This window comes from Hyposmocoma kahamanoa, unplaced genomic scaffold, assembly GCF_003589595.1.
Source record: "Hyposmocoma kahamanoa isolate Upper Pololo Valley unplaced genomic scaffold, ASM358959v1 86161, whole genome shotgun sequence".
Classification (NCBI taxonomy): Eukaryota; Metazoa; Arthropoda; class Insecta; order Lepidoptera; family Cosmopterigidae; genus Hyposmocoma; species Hyposmocoma kahamanoa.
The window spans coordinates 7614-15785 of NW_020654306.1; the positions used below are offsets into that span (position 1 = coordinate 7614).

The following is an 8172-nucleotide window of genomic DNA, read 5'->3' on the forward strand; positions in this document are numbered from 1 at the left end:
GAAAAATAGATTCATTTCCTATGTGTAACAATCGCGAAAACCTAAGAACTCGATAAATACTATATTTTTAAATTTTCAAAGAATATTCCAATTTACGCTACTATGTTTCACAAATTTTATTATTAATTAATAATGGTAATTAGAATAAATTTGAACATATTAATTAGTACTGCAGTTTTATAAAACATTTAAACATATTTAAAAGGACAGTGTCTACATGGCTGCAGAACTTAACTACGAAGAAACAGAAGCTCTCCTTCAACCACCCGGGTGAAGCGCCGATTTTCACTCAGTCGATAGCATTTCACTCTCACTCAGTTCATTACACACTCACTCACACACACTCACTCTTCATCCCTCACTCTCTCACACACTCTCACTGTCTCTCTCATACACACGCACACTCACTCACTCACACACATTTATGCCCACTTATGGATCATATTATCATACGTATACATTCATAAGACACTAAGATGTTACCATTGCTATAATTATTTAAATTTTTAATACTATATACTTTTTATTACCATTTATAGGACTTTATGTTTAAAATACTTTATTGTATACCTAGCACTAAATTTTTTACCACATAAGTACGGATAGCTTCCTCTAAACTTAAATACCTACTCGATCTATTTGTACCTTCCTTCTGTAGCTGCTGACTAAAGCTCAGAGAATTCTATTTTAGTCAGCGGCAGTATACTCTGTATGTAATGGCCTTATCTCAACTAACGTGTTATACTTTGTACTTATATAACTTTCTCAAAACTGTACTTTACTTAATTTAAGGCTTTTTAGTGCAATAAATTATTATTATTATTATATACTACGTTTTATAGCCTTTGAGTTTTTCACCAGAAGAAATACTGGAATTCAAATTGGTTGTACGGAGAAACCATCTTTTCTGTTGAAATTAGGATGTTTTTTTAAATTTCAATGGCTTCTCGCAGCGTCCTGGGTAAATAACGGACTTCTTTTACAGGGATCGAACTTAATTAAGTGTACAGATTTAGCCATGACACGCCCGTAATTTGCAAACTTATTTATGGCAGCATTATACGACGTCAACTATATGTTCTTCGACGCGGGTACAAATACTTCACTTCGTTTGTCGAATATAAGGAGACTGCACTCGCAATCAAACTTGTGTACTCCTGCATCATTTAACTGGGAAATCTTTCTCAGAGGCTTAAAAAAGGTCGGTTGACGCACGCCTGAGGACTCTTCTGATCTAGTCTGTAACACCTGCCATATAAGGTAAAATGGCAGGTCTTCGCTCGACCGTTCTTCTAAGCGAATCTTCAACTTGTTTGCACGTAGGACTTGCTTTATATGCTGAAGTGCCTCGGCTAGATGATTACTGTCGCAGACGTCATAATATGCTCTCTGAAACATTTTTTATCGTCATTTTGAGATGACGCTGACCTTCCTTCGCCATTCTTAAAACAGTAATTTTTCTGGCTCTGAATAACATCAAACAGAACCACAATTTTATATAGTTTATACATTTATCTAAAGGTACTTTTTAAGATTTTGGCTTTGCTATTTAATTATTTTATTTTTCAAACCCATGTTTTTCAATTACCGTAACCTGTCCGGACGCTACCTTTGTCTGCCAACTTACTTCTCATTTTAGTCTGGAATGGATTACATCTGTGCCATTCAAGATCTTAAGTGGCGAAATACTGCTTGCCATTCTTTTAAAATGTACCATAAAATATGCAAGTATCTAAGTAAGTATATCAAATATATAAGTGTATTAGCAATGTTTAGTATTCGCTCGGAATTTTCTTAAGTAGGTACCTTAAAAACCGTACCGTACCGTAAAATTCCTTCGATCCGGCCGGATTCGAACCGACGTCTTCTAGCATACCGTCTCAGATGCTGTACCAACTAAGCCACGGAACAAACCAGCGAACCTCACGAATTTTTCTATGTGCTTGTTGTCGTGTCTTTGTATTTGGTTTTTCAACGACTTTTTAGTCGTAGTGCCATCTATGACAAATCTATGAATATTAATGGTTTTACTTAAAGTTCTTTGTATTTGTTATTGTTAAAAGAAGTTAAAAAATAATAATGACTACGGCAATTAGGCTGAGAACTCCGAATTTTGAAAATAACTTAGTCTTTAAATCAAATGGCATAAAGGTCAAAATACCTAAAATGAGTTATAAATATAGTTTTTTTGAGCTCTATCAAACAGTACACTTAAAATTTAGATATCACTCAAAAGTTACATTTTACATTCCAAATTGTATTGTTGTCTAATACCAAAATTCTAAATCTTAAGAACGTAAATGTTAAAACTTAAAATAAACAAAAAGCTAGAGGCGTATTAGACAACAAGTCAGAGAGTCACATCGTAGATCTTTACAGAGTTATCGATATCTATAACTGAAATATATTTCTTGATTAGTAAATTTCTGTTACCTGGTTGAGTATTTATTTTTGTATTTTTCTTTAATGCTTTTCAGGAACCACGTGGACGCAGGAGTTGGTGTGGCTGATAGCCAACGATTTAAACTTTGACAAAGCAAAGTCTGTGCCGCTATTGGCCAGATACCCGTTTGTGGAGTGAGCAATTAATTACATATTTATATTAGTTTTTACATCTCATCATTGCAACAATATACAATAATACAAAAGAAAAAAGTAGGTAGAATGAATATCAAACCTCTTAAGAAGACACATTATCAGAATTCGAAGTCGTACTTGGGGTGGTCAATCCCACAGAGTCTAAAAATAAAGGCATTCAACCAGTGTGTTCTACCAGTTAATATCTTACGGAGCTGAGACGTGGTCATTAACAACAGACCTCATCCACAAATTTACAGTCGCTCATCGTGTGATGGAGCGAGTTGTGTTCGCGGTTTGTCGGACGAACCGAATTCCTAATGAAGTCATTTGTCAGAGAACTATATACTATTGTCTTTTCCATATTGTGCATTTTCGACAGTAAAAAGTCATTTGAACTATTAATGAAAAAGAATGCAAACATACCAGGCGGTGCCCAAATGCTGGAAAAGGTATATAAACCAGGGTATGAATCCCTAACTAACATGAAGCCGCCCCGCTTCATCAAGACCCATTTGCCTATGTCCTTGCTGCCTCCTAATCTGCTGGACACGTGCAAGATTGTGTACGTGGCCAGGGATCCCCGTGATGTCGCAGTTTCATACTACCACTTCGAAAAGGACAATGATTTGTTAGGTTTGACGGCTCCGTTTAAGGACTTCTTTTAATTATTTAAGAAAGATCTACGTAAGTACCCAAAGATTCTTAATCACATTGCCTCTAACTTGCATACAAAGTTTTTGCTAGTATTTAAATTTCTTCTTCAGTGGTGTGGTGTCCTTACTTTGAGCACGTGAAGGAGGCGTGGGCGCAGCGGCAACACCCCAACATGCTATTTCTTTGTTACGAGGATCTATCCAAGGTTATTACCATTTTTAGGATTTCACAATCCTGCATATCGCTTCTTCAGAGTAAATAGTATTATTTTGCGTATGCATCAATGGTGTTATAAAGCTATATCTACAAAATCGCAACTTTTCAGGAGAGAGGTTTAAAGATTTTACTAACGAGTATTATAATTGTTCTTTATAGTCAAACTTATTTATTGATAACAATAAGTTACCAGTCACGAAATTATAAAAATGTAACAATAACATTAATTCTAAGTTGTCTATGTCTTGGTTTTGTTCTTTTTTGTGTGTGCGTAATAAAGTGAATTTATCTATCTATTCTATTCTATTCTATTTATTTCATGTGGTACATATTATTTTTTAGGACTTATGTAATAATAGGTAGGTTTTTCGAAGAAAATGTCATTACATAATGTTGATTACACTGAATTTCAGGATCTGAAGGGCACGTCGCGTCGCGTAGCCAACTTTTTCGGTAAAAGTTACAGCGAGGAACAGCTGGACCAGCTGTGTCACTTCTTGAGCTTCGACAACTTCAAGAAAAATGAATCTGGTTATCAAGTCATACAAATTAATTTTAGTACATATTTATAACTGTAGATGGCGACACTTTGATAAAATAAAATAATATAAAGTATTATTTGAAAAACGCGAAAATTTATTGCTCAGTTCATACTAAATCATTAGTATAAAATATAAAAAAAGAAATACAAAACTATTTAAACAACACTTTAGTTATGTTCAATAAAAATTCATTTATATACAATTACGAAAACTGGTGAAAACAGTAAACTGTCGTTGAAAAGATAATGAATCGACGGTTTCTCAATTGTGTATTTTTGATTTGTTAGTTGGCAATAAATTGTGTAGATGGCATTCATTTTTTCCAAATTATTCTCGAAAATAAATGTTTCAACACTAACTATTACTTTAAAATATTAATGAACGGGTTGGGTATTTTCAATAGTTTTATTGCAACATTAACTGTGAGTATATGTAACATTTCCTCTTTCTGTCTCGGTGTTGGAATAAAGGTAGCGTGCTGTGATATCAAGTTTTATTTTAAATATATACCGAAATATCCTTCATAACCAATACCATAGCATTTAAGGCAGCTGCCGAACACAGACTCTGCTTCTTTACAATGCTATTATGTGTTTTTGTTTAGGTTTATATTTATTTATTTATTGTAAATATGTTTACACGGTATTACAGTTAAAAACTAGCGCACCGTGAAAACTAAGATAATTATAGAAATAATAACAATAAGATTTAAAAAAAAGGAATTAAAAATGAAATAAAATACATTAAAATAAAAATAAAAGTGACAAATACCTTATAATTATATATTCGATTCCCTAGCATGCATGATTTCACAGAATCTCAAGCATTCACAACGTACAGCAGCCCATCGCCACGCAAGCAGATTACACTCCGGTGCTGATGCCAAGAGTTCGTTGAGCACTGAGAGGTCACGGAGCAACGCCGAGAAATGGTTCACGACGTCGCACTCTAAGAACTATTTTAGGTTTGTCTGGGACAAAAAGCCTTACTGGTTGCCCCACAAGTTCAGGACAATCCGCCTCGCCCTGTGTCAATATTTCCTCTTTCTGTCGGAATAGCACACTACATTTAATATAGTGTGCTGAAATTTCCTCCAGCCTCCTATGATATTTAAGGCAGCTGCCGAACACAGACTCGGTTTCTTCATGATGCTATTATATCGATGCCGGAAAGCGTGCTTGTCGTATCTCGAAAAATGGCAAAATGAATTTTTTATATATTTTTGGTCTAGGTCTCGTAATTCTATGACGATATTTTTTCGTTATACGACGTCGATTTTGGGCACAGATTTTTTACGAAACACACGCAAAATGGTGTAAATAGGAAAAATTTGCTATTTTTTTATGATAAAATAGATACACCAAGAATTTTGCTTACATTTTTTTTAAAATTGAGATATCCCCGGTCCCCGTTTAAATGTTTCGAAATACTTTCAACATTTTATCGTGGCCAACCAACTATGGTTCACCGAGATACAGCAAATTCGTTCCTCGATAATTGTATTTAGTTAGAAATACAACTATTCAATTCGCCCTGGGCTAATTGAAGTTACAATTTACAGCTTTATAATTCAGTGAATGTGGCACTAGAAATGCACTTAACACATTATAATAGATATTCAAATCCAATACAATTATTTTTACACTAAATAAAAGTCCCCTTTCCCCTTCTCTCCTTTGGTTACGCTTTTCCACGATGCAATGGAATGGACGCGCGAGTGCTGAAGTGAGAATGCATTTATGTGGTTTGCGAATTTTTTGTGTGTTTTATATGAAAAATACAGAAGATCAAAGATAAGCCAATTTAATACCTAAATATAACAGATCGACCAATTCTAGTTATTGTGAAAGGTTTAATATCTCTTTGTGGTGTCTTATACTGTGATATGGTGTAGGTTCCTTTATTTAGTAATAATGTCGTAAATGTAGTAAAGTCTTCGAGCGCCGCCGCCATCGCCGGGGTCCCGTGAACACAAAGATACGCGGCCCAAAAGCCGATGTAAAATTAAAGCTTTCGTATTTAACAAATCATATTCTGTACTAGTATCTATACATCTCTCTAAATACAACATAACAAAAGAGAAAAGCCACTTTGCGGCCGCTTCGATTCCCGGTAGGACAAATTTGGGAAATAAACTTTTCTGTTGTTATTTCCTTTGCTCTAGGTTCCGGGTTTGATTCTCAGTAAACGGTAACCTTGAGAAATTTACTTTTAAAAATGGTTTTGTGAAGGTATTACACACATACACAGTGTACATTCACAGAGTTATTATTATCAATTCTTCTTCTTCTTCTTCTTCTTAAAGTGCCTCTTCAATGCTCAAGGTCGTCAGCTTCCTGTATCCGTTTCTATCAGCAGCCAACCGAAACAGCTGCTCGACGGGATGCAATGCCGGTCCAGTCCCGGATGTTCCGTAGCCACGATTTCTTTCTTCGCCCAGCGCGCCGCGCGTCTCAAACCCTGCACTTTGCCCATCATTATTAGCTATATCAGCGTGTATCTATTGTTCCTGATCACGTGACGAAGATTATCCATTTTGCGCTTTTTGATAGACGGCATAATTTTCAGGGACATATGAACACGCTGAAGCACGGTTTTGTTCATGACCCTCTGTGTTCCAACAATGTGCAACATGCGACGGTAGCACCATATCTTAAATGCCTGCAGGCGTCCTGTAGTGTCTTCTTTTAAGGTCCACTTTTCGCAGCCGTACATGACGATAGACCAGATGTAACATAAAAGTAACCTGACTCGGAGCTTTATGAACATAAAGCTCCGAGTCAGGTTACTTTCTATAGGTTTATAGGTTTACTTCTATAGGTCTATAGGTTTGCTGTCGTAAACTGAACAATTTACGACAGCACAGAACTTTCCTCATGTTGTTAAAAGAAGCTCGAGCAATTCCTATCCGGGTCTTGATTTCCTGATCAGATTCCCATGCTTCATTTACCCAAGCCCCCAAATACTTGTACTGTCGTATGCATTCTAGTTCTTTCCCAGCTACAGATATGTTAGGGCTCAATTCCGGATTTCTCGAGACCACCATGAACTTCGTCTTGTTTATGTTTATGGATAAACCGGCTTTCTCGCTATATTAATTAACCTTATTTACAATAGCTTGCAAATCGGTCTCCGATGCTGCAATGAGAATAGTGTCGTCTGCATAAAGCAAGTTATTAACGACTTTGCCGTTGATCTTTATTTCACTTCAAGGTGTTCAAGCGCCTTCGAGATCACAGCCTCCGAGTAAACAGGGGAGGTGTAGTTATAGGTGTATAAATGTTAAAAAGAAAGGAAAACTAAAATATTAAATACAAACATACTTTATAAATAAATACATTAAGCACACCTCGAATACGTATAAAGCAATTTGATTTAATTGTACACACGCCAGCACATCAAGCTACATATTGACGTATCTTGTTCCTTTGCAATGGAGGCGATTTTCGAACAAAAATGTGTAGTCTGATGTGCCGTTGTCCGTACAATATCAATAGTATTTGAATGATTGAACTTTTGTCAAATTATTTTTCTAATTACCTGCGCTTTGAAAGTATATCTAAGAGAGACTTTGTGTATGACTCTTAACGTTGTTAAACCACTACTACGCCCCACACACATCCTTCAGGTACCCATAGAACATGGAGAAGAACGAAGTTTCGTTTATGGTAAAAAAATATATTCGTGTGAATTGCCGAGAGAGGACATTATTTTGAATACGTTTTCTTTCCTTTTTTTATGTAAGTATTTTTTACATTTTTTCTGATGTAGTTAATTATCACCACCAGTAAGTATTTATCTAATTTACAATGTTCGTAAAGCTCAAAATTTATTTATCATCTTATAGAAAATTAAAAACAGTCCGAAACCTTGTGGCGGGCGAAGCCGTTAAAATAACGCGGTTTGCGCGCCTTGTTTATCTGTGTTTTTCTCTTCACTTTTGACGGACATGGTCTCAATTAAAACTTTTATGAAGAAGAAGAAGAAGAAGAAGAAGAAGAAGAAGAAGAAGAAGAGGAAGAAGAAGAAGAAGAAGAAGAAGAAGAAGAAGAGGAAGAAGAGGAAGAAGAGGAAGAAGAGGAAGAAGAGGAAGAAGAGGAAGAAGAGGAAGAAGAGGAAGAAGAGGAAGAAGAGGAAGAAGAGGAAGAAGAGGAAGAAGAGGAAGAAGAGGAAGAAGAGG

General features: G+C 35.7%; 1 pseudogene; it reads left to right on the top strand.

The window, feature by feature from the left end:
- Nucleotides 1–2477: 2477 nt before the first annotated feature.
- LOC113234976 lies at nucleotides 2478–5050 on the top strand (annotated as a pseudogene).
- Nucleotides 5051–8172: the final 3122 nt, after the last annotated feature.